Source organism: Perognathus longimembris, chromosome 25 (genome assembly GCF_023159225.1).
Source record: "Perognathus longimembris pacificus isolate PPM17 chromosome 25, ASM2315922v1, whole genome shotgun sequence".
Taxonomy (NCBI): domain Eukaryota; kingdom Metazoa; phylum Chordata; class Mammalia; order Rodentia; family Heteromyidae; genus Perognathus; species Perognathus longimembris.
In genome coordinates, this window is record NC_063185.1 from 242,422 (window position 1) to 256,301 (window position 13,880).

The window sequence follows — 13,880 nt, forward strand, 5'->3', positions numbered from 1 at the left end:
CCAACCTTCCATATCGGGTATACTTAGTGGCCACTCAGATGTGGGAAATTCAAACCATTGAGGAAGATAAGGAGAAAAGGATCATTCTATACATGCAAAGGTTTCCTAAGGCTATGACATCTGCTCTTCTCTGAAGAAGAGGTCTCCTACCTCACCTTGAGCTGCGCACCTGCATACAATGAGTTGCCTCTCTCACTTCTAGGATTTTCATCACTGAGTGGAGAATTCCCTCCACCCAGCAAGGAGCACTAGTATGGCTGAAAGAAGTGACTTAGACTCAGACTACCTACATTACTAGGAGGTCCTGACAGATGTGAGGTCAATGTGGGTGTGATTTCACAATGCATTGAGGTCCTCATCATTGTGATGTGACAGTGAATAAGTGTCTAATGGGTGGGAGGGGACAGTGAATATGAGGACATAGTGAGTTTGAGTTCACAGTAGGCCAAGGTACTAACAGATATGAGGTCACAATTCTGAAGCTAAATGGGCATGAAGTTATAATGAGTGTGAGGTCACAATGGATGTGAGTACATAATAGAGCTATGAAATCATAGTTGGGGGTTAGTTTATGATGAACTTGTCACAATGAGAAACTGTTCCCAGTCGTGCAGAGGTCACATTAGGTGTAGTAATTGTGAACTTCTAATGAGAGAGTGCAGTCACAATGGCTGTGAGGTACACAGTTGAGATATCAAAGGGTGTGAAACACAGTGTGTGCATTGTCCATGTTTCTGAGGTGCTAATGGCTGTGAGGTAGCAATGGGTGTGAGGTCACAATGGGCATGAGCTTCTAATAGAGATATAAAGCAACTGTATTTAGGAGTGTGAGACCACTATGCTTGTAATTCTTAATGGCATATGAGTGTCTAGTAAATGTTAAAACACAGATTACAGTGGGTGTGAGATTATCATGAGCATGAGTTCAAAATGAGTATGAAGTTGTAATGGGAGAATAAGCTCAGAGGGGAGTATCACAATAAGTGAGAGGTCACAATGGGTACCAAGGCCTAGTGGTGTAAGGTACAATGACTATGGGGAGTACTGTCTTTGAATTCTCGAGAGGTGTGTGAAGTCACAATGGGGAGGATACATCACTCACGAGTCACAGAAGTATGAACCCATAATGGGCATAAATTCACGATGAGTGAGTTTCCAATGAGTGTGAGACTCCAATGAATTTTGAGGCCTTAATGGGAGTGGCGAATGTCATAGTGGGCAAGGTCCTAATGGTGTCAGAACATGTTTGGCAAGAGGTTATAATGGTCATGAAAATAGGTGTGAGATTTGAATAGCCACAGATCCTACAGTTGTGAGGTCACAAAAAGTATGAGGATACAATAAGTGTGAATTTCTAATTGGTGTGCGTGGGGGGGTCAAAATTGTATGAATACCTAATGAGTGTTGTCAAAATGGATGTTAGTTCACAAAAAGGATCAACTCCTAGTTTGTATGTGAGGTACAATAAACATGAGGTCATAATAAGTTTTAAAAGCTGTGATGTTATAGTTGGCATGAGGTCCTAATGGACATGTTGTCATAGTGAGTGTAGAGTCATAAAGTGGGCATGAGTACCTAATAGGGTGTTTGTGATGACAGTATTTGGGAAGTCCTACTGGGTGTGAGATGTTAATGGTCATGAGTTCACAAATGACTGTGACATCATAATCAGTGTGTAGTTCTAATTAGTGTGAGAATACAGTGTGTAGTCCTAATTGGTGTGACAGTGCAGTGTGGCTGGGAAGATAGTGGGCTTAAGGCTGTAGTGGATGTGAGTTCACAATGGGTATGAGGTTTGAGGTCTTCAAAAGTGTGATATCACAATGGGTAGAAGTTCACACCAAGCATGAGATCCTAATGAGTGGGTGCTCACAATGGGGCATGCGGTTATGATAAGCATGTGGTGCTGATGAGTTGTGAGGTGTTAATGGGTTGGAGGTACCAATGAATGTGAGTTCCTACTAGGGAGTGTGAGACCACATGAGTGTAACTCAAGATGTTCATAAGATCCCAAATGAGCGCTGTGATAATGGTTCTAAGGTCCTAAAGTGTTACAAGGTATGAGACCATGGTTGGGGGTAAGGTCACAAAGGGCTATGCATGCTCCCAATATTCATAAGGTCATTGTAAATATGAGGTCTAAATGGGTAATATGCATGTAGTCACACTGGATATAAGATCACATGTAGTGTTTATTCCTAATTTGTTTTTGTCCACAATGGACCTGTGTTATTACTGGAATGTGTGCATGAGGTGTGACATCACATTTTCATGAAGACACATTGGATGCGAGGTCCTATACTGAGTAAGGAAAAAATCCTAATGGGGGTGTGATATCACAATGGGTGTGAGGGGTGTGAGGGGTATGAGGCTCTAACCAGTGTGAGGTAACAAGGGACTGAGGTATTAATAGAGGGTGTGAGGTCCTAATGTGTGTTAGGCTACAATGAGTGTTAGGTCAAAATATGCCTGAGGTCACAATTTTTATGAGGTCCTAATTGGCAAAGGTACTAGCAAGTGTTAGTTCTCAATGTGCATGAGCTCCTAACAGATTTGAAGTCACAAATGGTGTGTGGTTACAATGGGTATGAGATTGTAATTTGCGTGAAGTCATAATGAGAGTGAGTTCAAAAATTTCATAAGGTTACAATGTGCAGGAATACATAAAGGAATAAAACCATTATTAGTGTGAAGACATTATGGAAAGATGTCCTTATGGTTGTGAGGTCACAATGGTATGAATCCTAATGAGCATGAAGTTTTAGTTGATGTCAGGTCTCAGTGGACTGAAGTAACAGTATGAGATTCTAATGAGCATAAGGTCACAGTAGATAGTATGTCCTTATAGAGTTGTGAGATCCCTATATAAATTTTGAATGTGATTTCACAGTGAGATTGAAAGCACAATGAGTGTGAGGTCACAATGTGTGTAGGGTCATAATGAACATGAGTGAAATTGGTGTAGGGTTCTAATGGGGTATGAGGGTGAAAAAAATATGAATATTAAATATGAGGTCACAGTGAGATTGAAAACACAATGACTGTGAGGTCATGTCTGGTGTGACAGTCTAATGTATGTGAGGTCAAAATGGATATGAGGTCACCAATGTCATAAGATTTTCATGGATGAGAGGTCCTAATGAGGAATGTGAGGTTACAGTGGGTAGGAGGTCATTGGACATGAGAGCCTAATGGAAGTTTCACGATCACAATGGGCATGAGGTCACAATAGTGTGAGCTTCCAATGGGGTACTACATCAAAATGAATGTGAGGTCCAAACAAATGTTTAAGGCCAAACTATTAATGGTAATGAGATATTAATGATGATGTGGTCCTAATAAATGAGAGATCACAACTGATCACAATACTTATTGAGGTAAGATCACAGTGGGCATGAGATCAGAATGGTCATAGGTCCTAATAGAGTTGGGTGTTTATACTGGGAATGGAATAATAATGGGTGTGAGATTACAATGGGGGTGAAGTTTTAGTGGGGTAAATGCACCACTCGTGTGAAGTACTAGTTGGCTTGAGGTCAAAGAGTGTACAGCCCTAATGGATGAGAGATGTTATGAAGTCAAAATGTTTAATGAGGTGTAATATATGTGAGATCATAATGGGTGTGAGTTCACAATGATAATATGGTCATATTGGGTACAATGTCATAGTGAATGTGGAGTCAAAATGATGTGAGTTCACAGTTGAATGAGGTCATAATAGATGTGAATTCATAATGCCAGTGAGGTCCTAATAGAAGCAGAGGTTACAGAGGGTTTACATCTTTGATGATGTGATGTTACATCACAGAGGGTATATAGTGAGTGTGAGGATATAGTGTTTGTAAGTCACAATAGGTATGAGGTCCAAATCTCATGATGACACACTGGGTATGAGGTTACAATGGGCATGAAATCCTACTCGTTGTGTAAGATCCTAATATTTTTAAGGTCTAATGTGTATGAGATCACAATGAATATTTGGTCAAAAGTTACCTAAGGTTCTTATTGGTGTGTGTCTTCAAATCAATAAGGGTGTGAGGATCTAATAAGTTTACAATAAATATGCTGTCACAATAGTTGTGAGGTCACAATGGCTGTCAGGTCCTAAAGGTGTGTTTGAATCCGCAGTGAGAAGAAGATCCTAATAAGCCTGAGTTCAATGGGGTTGTAGTCCTAATGGATATGATATCACAATGAGTGAGATCAAATAGGCTTAGCTGCTACTGGGTGTGAAGTCACATGGGTATGAAGTCAAAATGTGTGTTAGATCCTAATGAGCACGTGATCCTAATGGCTATGAAGTAACAAATGTGTCTGTTCCTGATGAGAAGTATGAAGCCACAATGGATGTCAGGTCCTAATGGGTGTGAGGTCCTAAAGGATGTGAAGTCACCATAAGTACTTATTTGCTCCTAATGGGCATAAGGTTGCAGTGGGTGTGTGGTTCCAACAGGCTTGTGGTCATAACTGGATTGAAGTGACAATGTGTGTGAAAGTGTAACAGTGGGTGTAGGGTCATACATGTTGTCCTAATGGCCATTAGGCCCTGGTGGGTGTAGGTCAATAGGCATGAGTTTTGAACAGGTATTTGAGGTCCCAATGGGAATGAGGTAAAAAATGGGTGTGGAATTTCTAATGGGCATGAGGTTAAACTGAGTGTGAGTGTCTAATGTGTATGTGGTCCCAATGGGTTTGTGGTCCCAATGGATATTAGGTCCTAATAGGTATATGGTATACGGACACAAATGGCATGAATCTTCATAGGTATTATCTTTGTGGGTGTCAGGTCCAACGAGAGTATGGGTATGATATCCTAATGAGTGAGTCTCTAATGTGTGTGAAGTCACAATGCATATGATGTCACAATGCGTGTTAGGTATAAGTTGATGTGAAGACACAATGGGCACAAGGTCACTATGAGTATGATATTCTAGGGGTGGGAGGTCCTAATATGCATGAAGACACAGTGAATGTGAGGTCACTATGGGAGTGAAGCATGTATGTGGAATGTGGTCAAAACGAGCATGAAACCACATGGGCATGAAGACACACTGGATGGGAGATCCTATGATTGTGAGATCATCGTGGGTGCGAGGTTATTATGGATAGAAGATATAAATAGGTATGAGGACACAGTGAGTGTGATGTCACAAAGTGTGTTTCACAATACATACGTGCCTAATGGATATGTAGTTCACAATGGGAAAGATGACAAAATACGGGTGATATTCTGAGAGTGTAAGACCCAATGATAGTAAGGTCCAATTGCTTGTAGTGTGACAATGGGATTGTGGTCACAATGAGCATAAGGGCCAAATAGATGTGAGATCCTAATGGGATATGAGGTCAAAATATGCGTGAAATCACAATGATCACAAGGTCCTAATTGGAGCTATGTGGTCACAATGTTCATGAGGTCACTTTGGATCTGAGGGCTTATTGATAAGAAGTGACATTGGGTCTGTGGTCAGCATTTGTATGATTCATTAATAGGCAGGAGGTCAAAATGTGAAGTGCCCAGAGGGTATGAGGTTCTTGTATGTGTGAGGTCAGAGTGGGTGTGAGATCTTAATAGTGGCATGAAATTCTAATGGCTGTTAAATACAAATGAATCTGAGGTCACAATGAGTATGATCTCTCACCTCAAACCATGGCCCTGAGGTAAAAATGGTTTGAAGCCTTAATGAGAAGAGTGAAGTGACAATGGGCACGATGTCAAAATGGCCATGAAGTCCTAATAGGCATACAAGGGGTGTCAGAGTGGGTGTCAAATCCAAAGGGAAGGTGTGAGGTCGGAATACATGTGAGGTTGTTATAGGCATGAGGTCCTAATGTTTATGCACATGAGTATGAGGTTCGAATGGGTGTGAGATCATAAATGCTGTGATGTCACAATAGTATTCTAAGGTGAGAAAATAGAGAAGCCAAATTTTGAGAGATAAAAAGTTGGAGTCTTCATTAAAAGTCTGGCAACTGCGTAGTGGACTCCTGTCCCCAAGGCCAGCACTCAGAAAATACACTCAACGTGGTCAGGAAACTGAGCCATGAAGGGCAGAGAGGAGAGAAAGAATAATTCACCTCCAGTGGCAAAATGAACTGGGAAAACAGCCAGGAGACAGGACAGGAGCATCGAGACATGTAGCATGGTGTAATGGCCACTGATCTGGTAGGGGATTAAATAGGGTCAGGTCAGGTGGCAGGGTCACAGGAAACTCCCACTCTCAGGCTCTATACTGACAGGTTTAGTAACCTATGGAGAATGCCCATCATCTGAGGGGAGGAATTTCACCTTCCCCCACCATGAAAACACGATGCGAGATCTTAAATGGAAATGCTCAAGTACCAGCAGAACTTTTCAATCTAGGGAAGATAGGTCCCTACCATCCATATAGGGTATACTTTGAGGCCACACAGAGGTGGGTGATTCAAGCTCTTTAGGAAGTTAAGGCAGAATCAGAGCATTCTCTACATGCAAAGCTTTCGTAAGCTATGACATCTGCACTTCTCTGAAGCAGAGGCCTCCTAACTCACCTTCATCTGGATACCTGTATTCAGTGAATTTCCTCTCTAACCTCTAGGCTTTTCATCACTGAGTGCAGAATTCCCTCCACCCAGCAAGAGGCACTATGATGGCTGCAAAAAGTGATTTAGACTCAGCCTCCCTACCTCATTAGGAGGTCCTGACAGATGTGAGAACACAGTGAGTTCACAATGCATTGAGGTCCTAGTCATTGTGATGTGACAGTGATTATGTGTCTACTGGATGTGAGGAGACAGAGAATGTGAGGACATAGTGAGTTTGAGTTCACAGTAGGCCAAGTTCCCTACTTATATGAGGTCACAATTGATGTGAAGGCAAATGGGCATGAAGTTTTAATGAGTGTGAGGCCACAATGGGTATGACTACATAATAGAGTTATGAAATCATAGTTGGTGATAGTTTACAATGAACATGTCACAATGAGTTTTCAGTCACAATGGCTGTGAGGTACACACTTTGAAATCTTAAAAAGTGTGTGCCACAGTGTGTGCAGTGCCCATGTTTCTGAGGTCCTAATGGCTGTGAGGTAGCAATGGGTGTGAGGTCACAATGGGCATGAGCTTATAATATGGGTATAAAGAAACTGTAGTGGTTTTAGCTCACTATGCATGTAAAGTCCTTATGGGTATGAAGTCATATGAATATGAGGGTCTAGTAAATGTTAGGACACAGATTACAGTGGGTGTGAGATCAACATGAGCATGAGTACAAAATGAGTATGAAGTTCTAATAGGAGTATAAGTTGAAAGGGGAGTGATCACAATAAATGAGAGGTCACAATGGGTACTAGGGCCCAATAGTGTAAGGTGTAATGACTATGGGGTCTAATGTCTGTGAATTTTCAAGGAGTATGTGAAATCACAATGGGGGACGTTACACTGGTCATGAGTCACAGAGGTATGAACCAATAATGGGCATAAAGTCACAATGTGTGAGGTTCTAATGAGTGTGAGAGCACAAGGAATTTTCTGTCCTTAATGGAAGTGGCGACTGTCATAGTGGGCTAGGACCTAATGGTGTCAGAACATGTTTGGTGAGAGGTTATAATGGTCATGAAAATAGGTATGAGATTTGAATTGGCTGAGATCCTGGCAGTTCTGAGGTCACAAAAGGTGAATACCTAATGGCTGTTGTCATAACGGATGTCAGTTCTCAAAGAGTATAAACTCCTCTTTTGTATATGAGGTACAATAAACATGAGGTCCTAATAAGTTTTAAAAGCTGTGATATAAGAGTGGGCCTGAGGTCTTAAGGGATATGAAGTCAGTATGAGTGTAGAGTCATAATCTTGGTATGAGTTCCTAATAGGTTGTTTGTGCTGACAGTACTTGGGAGGTCCTAATGGGTGTGAGATGTTAATGATCATGAGTTCACAAATGAATGAGACATCATAATCAGTGTGGAGTTCTAATTAGTGTGATATTACAATGTGTAGTCCTAATTGATATGACAGTGCAGTGTGGTTGAGAATAAAATGGGCTTAAGTTTGTAGTGGATGAGAGTTCACAATGGGTAAGAGGTTTGAGGTCTTCAAAAGTGTTATAACACAGTGGGTAGAAGTTCACACCAAGCATGAGATCCTAATGAGTGGGTGCTCTCAATGGGCACGTGGTCATGATTGGCATGTGGTGCTGATGAGGTGTGAGATATTAATGGTTCGGAGGTACCGATGAATGTGAATTCCAACTAGGGAGTGTGAAGCCACAGTGAGTGAAAATCAAGATTTTCATAAGATACAAAATGAGTGTTGTGACAATGGGTCAAAGGTCCTAAAGTGTTACAGGGTATGAGATCATGGTTGAGGGTAAAGTCACAAAGGGTTGTGCATTCTCCCGATATGCATAAGGTCACTGTACATGTGTGGAAGAAATGGGTAAATGCATGAAGTCACAGTGGATGTGAGTTCACAAGGAGAGTGACTTGCTAATTTGTTTTATTCCAAAATGGGTCTGTGCTAATAATTGAGGGTGTGTATGAGGTGTGACATCACAGTGTCATGAAGTCACATTGGATGTGAGGTCCTATACAGAGTAAGAAAAAAATGCTAATGGGCGTGTGATATCACAATGGGTGTGAGATTACAAGGGGTATGAGTTTCTAACCAGTGTGATGTAACATGGGCCGGAAGTATTAATAGAGGGTGTGAGGTCCTAATGTGTGTGTGGTTACAATAAGTGTAAGGTCATAATATGAGTGAGCTCTCAATATTTATGAGGTCCTAACTGGCAAAGGTAATAGCAAATGTTAGATCTCAATGGTCATGAGGTTCCAACACATATGAAGTCACAATTGGTGTGTGGTCACAATGGGTGTGATGTCCTAATTTGTGTGAAGTCATAAGGAGAGTGAGTTCACAAAGTGAATAAGGTTACAAAGCGCATGAACTAAATGGAGTCACAATCGGTGTTAGTCAGTTCCCTGTTCCACGGCGCCACACCTGCAGAGCCAGCCGGCAGTGAACGGGAATCCTGACTGAGGGCGGCGAGGATTAAGGAAAAAGAAAAATGTAAGACAAGAGAAAAAAGACAAGAGGCAAAGATGGGGTACGGGAGGTCTGCATCTCGAGACTGAGACTCAAGACTGCAGCAACAGTTTATTCTCAACTCCCAGCTTATATGCAGTTTTGGAACCAGGGAATAGCATAGGGTTGTTAAAATTCCAGAACATAAAGAGGCTTTGAAGTTTACAACATTTGATTACAGTAAACACAGGACAAGATTGATTAACATAGGAATCTACTCCAGCAGAAATAGCAAGGTGCGGACATAGCAAAGCAATTCCGGATAGTGGCTGTGAACAAATGTCCTTGTATGTAGCATATCCTGGCAGTAACAGACCAGCCAGAGGTTAGAATGAATTTAGCTGCAAGTTTGGCTCCCGACATCTTGGCGACATCGGCACAGCCAGAGGTCAGGATGAGCTTAGCTGCTAGCTTGGCTCCCGACACTGATAATAGTCAAGTATATAATACACGAATGACTTCATTGCCTCCTGGGTTTCTGGTACATGCCAATTCTACCTCATCCTTCATGATACCTCGCTGCATCAACTCTTCTCAAATTGTAGAATCCACGGGTGAACTGCACCCCATAAAGTGTAGACAGGATCACCCTTTTATAACCAATATTTCAGGAACTAATTCTCAACTGATAGACTGGTCCGGAGGGAATCTCACCAACAAGTACAACCCAGGTCTGTGGTGGATGAATGTCTGGATGAATGTCTGGATGAATGTCTGCTGCCCTGAGCAATATCTCCTGGACCACTTGTACTTCTTTAAAAAATATTGTGAGTTATGTAACACCACCTTATGCTATTATGTATGGAACTTTTAATATTTCTATAGGAGCCATGTATTTCAATGTTACTTGCACTAACTGTTCTTTTACAAATTGCTTGTATGGTGGTCTTACTGATTCTGTAATTATTATTAAGCAAACACCATTTGTTATGCTTCCTGTAAACTTATCTGAAGGTTGGTATGAAGAAACAGGTATTCAAGTGTTAAAACATTTAAAAGAGCTTATGCACCCAAGTCGATTTGTAGGGCTATTAATAGCAAGCATTGTAGCATTTATTTCCTTAGCTGCCTCTGCTGCAGCGGCTACTGTGGCTTTAACACAAAATGTGCAGACAGCTCACTATGTTAATCAGCTTTCTCATAATACCACGCAAGCCCTGCACTTTCAAGGCAGGATTGATGATAAGGTAGAACAAAAATTAGAAGCATTGTATGAATCTGTGCTGTCACTGGGAGAACAAATTCATGCCTTACAAACTTTGCAAAGAGTGCACTGTCATGCTGGGTTTGACTTTATTTGTGTGACCCTCCATAAGTATAATGGGTCAAGCTGTCCTTGGGAACAAGTTGTAGCACATCTAAATGGTATTTGTCACCATAATAACTTGTCCTTAGATCTCTTTCAACTCCATAGACAAATAGACGGACTAGAATAAGCTCCGCTTCTGGACTCTAAAGTGGCAGAAACAGCACAGGAACTGTTTGAGCAACTTCAACACTATGTCCGTTCCTTAACTAACATTAAGGGCCTGCTAATGACATTGCTCGGCCCTGGGATACTTTTGCTGATGGTTTTCCTTTGCCTTCCTTGCATTGTACGCATATTGCAAAACTGTTTCATGAGTTTAGCCAGCCAGCTGCATAAGATCAAGCTCCAAGTGAATGAACTTTCCCCCGAGAGGAACCACAGCCAGAGATAGGTATGAGGGTGGTACCAGCCTTGACCAACCTAAAACATGGGGCTTCAGTACTGCTCTGAAGTTGCCCCTAGGACGGGTAAGGCAGGCTGGGCGACCCACCCCACCTAAGACAGGCGGGTTCGCTTCTTTTAATAAAAAAGACAGGGGAACTGTCGGGAGCCGAGCTAGCAGCTAAGCTCATCCTGACCTCGGGCTGTGCTGATGTTGCCAGAATGTTGAGAGCCAAACTTGTAGCTAAATTCATTCTCACCTCTGGCTGTGCTGTTACTGCCAGGATATGCTAGATGCAAGGACCTTTGTTCACGGCCACTATCTGGAATTGATTTGCTATTGTCTGCACCTTGCTATGTCTGCTGGAGTAGATTCCTATGTTAATCAACCTTATCCTGTGTGTACTGTAATCAAAGCCTCTTTATGTTCTGGAATTTTAACAACCCTATGCTGTTTCCTGGTTTTCAAACTGCATATAAGCTGGAAGTTAAGAATAAACTTGGCTGTAGTCTTGAGTTTCAACCTTATGGCTGCAGACCTCCGGTACCCCATCTTTGTCTCCTGTCTTTTTCTTTTGCCTTATTTTTCCTTTTCCTTAATCCTCGCCGCCCTCAGTCAGGATTCCTGTTCACTGCCGGCTGGCTCGGCAGGCTCCATGAATGAGATTTCTATTCATCACAATCTCAGCCATAAAGCATATTAAATAACTCACTGAACAAGGTGACAGGATTATCTTTCAGTTTTTGAAAAAATAAAAATATGCATATGACATATCAATTGTCATTAAATTGTCTATTTATCTTTGTCACTATTTCCATCAAACCTTCCTCCTATAACAATCCCACCCATATATTCTTAGCTCCATTTTCACATATGTACCTTGAATATTATGTTGTAATTTCCCACACATATATTTCCTATTCATCTGCTCCTTTGCACACTCCCTTAACACCTACCCCCCAATCAGACAATATATGCTATATTTGTGTGGTGTTCATTTTTATGAACTGATTGTTAGTTTATTACATAGGTGATAGCATGGAATTCCACCCCCTATGTATTCCATACTTCATAAATTTATCACATACATATGTGCATATATATATGTGTGTGTGTGTGTGTGTGTGTGCTCTACGTTTATATCCTATTTAGATGTAATGTATATAGAGGAGAGAATGAAGGCCTCCTCTTTCGTTCAGAGAGTGACTTACTTCATTCCACATATCTTGCACTTGCCAGCAGATATGTCTGTGTGCCTGTGCCTGTGTGTTTGTGTGTGTGTGTGTGTGTGTGTGTGTGTGTGTGTGTGTGTGAGTGCTATTATAGGGGTATTAACTCTCAGAGCCCCATGCACTTCCTTGGCTTTTTTCCTCAACGGTTGAACCACAGGATTACAGGTGTGAAACACCAACACCCAGCTCAGCATACTTTTACACTTTAAAGTCATTATCCATCTCCTGATTTTTTTTTTTACAAAAAATTATTGATAATTTTGAATTCTCCAAATAATCTCCTTTTCTGTCCCAAATTTCTGACCCTATTCCAAATGATGGGAAGCCCATTGTCTTGTACACCCACACTTTGATATCACAAAACTTGATAGGACCTCAAATGCAGCCTCTTATTCTCATTCACCTCCAACACTTGAAATAGCACCAAATTAGACATTTTAAAATATTCCCCCCCACTCCTCCCACACTCACCTGTGGAAATCTGTAGGGGTCCAGCAATGAGTCTATCAGGGCAGATGTTAATCCCCATGGTCCTGTAAGGGCTGAAATAGACTTGCTGTTACTCCTACAAGAGTAGTTAGGAACTGTAGTTCCCAAAAATTGTAATGAAGGGTTTTTAAATGTTGTTGAGAACCTAAATTCAACATTAGAGGAATTAAATCCCATAGTCAAGTTATGTAAAAAAGCAGGAGTTTTGTTGATCTTTTCAATAGCAAAAGTCAAGGCCAAAACAAACTGGTAGATATTGAAGGTAAACCTGTGTAATGAGCCCAGAATTTTCAAAGTATTTCAAAACTTATTATTTTGCTGGACTGAATCCTTGCTTCTCTGCCAAGGAATATGTTAAAAAATTACACCCAATTGGGATGGAAGGTGTATGTAGTGCCTTAAGCTTGCATATAAGATTATATAAAGATTTGTAGGTAATTTGCTACGAATGAGATTCAGAAGCTTACTTGTGCCAATAACCAGAGTTTGTTCATTCCCTGCTACCTCAGGCACCACAGCAAAATCCTCTTGTCCATTACAGATGGAATAGGCTTTTATGAGACACCAAATATATATTTTTGCACAGCAGCTAATTCATTTATTTCATGATTTTTTAAATTTTATTGTGGTGTTGATACAGAGAGGGATTACAGTCACCTGTAATGAGTATAATTCTTTTTAACCATGTCTTCTCTTCTGTCACTCTCTCATTATTTTTCCCTCCTGTCCCTACCTACAAGATATAACAGTTTATTTTCCACATAGTGTCTAGTGAGTAGCATTGTTGTACTTTATCAATCTTCTTTGACTTTTTTTGTAAACTCAATCCCCCCCATACAACCAAACAAGAATAAACGAAAAGAAAATGAAAACAGCAACAATGACAACTAAAAATGTCTCTTGTCTCCTTTTCTTGGAGTTCATTGCATAAAGTATTATTTTATATGATCATCTACACATAGCTATTATTCCATTCCTAACCATTCTTATGCAAATGCGCCTTTGGCCTCAGTGTGTAATGTCTAGAGTCCTATATAATTACCACAGAAACCAAACATTCTGTTGTCTTTATCTTAGTGTAACGAGCTCCACCTGTGTGAAAAACTTTGTGTTTTAAGTCAGAGTTTATGTCATGTGGTTATGTGGCAGGCCAGGGTAACTAAAAAATGTTCAATTGAAGAGCATATTTCAGAAGCATAGTGTAATGAAAGCAAGATTCTATCAGAAGCTCTGCTCACAGATGAAATATATTGAAAAGCTCTTCCTGCAACATGAACCAGAATAAGAGCTCAAATATCAGGTGAGGGAATTTTAGTTTCTTTTGAAATTTAATTTTATTTTAAAGGTGATATACAAAGGAGCTATAGTTAAATATGTAAGATCATGAGTAAATTACTTGTCAAGTT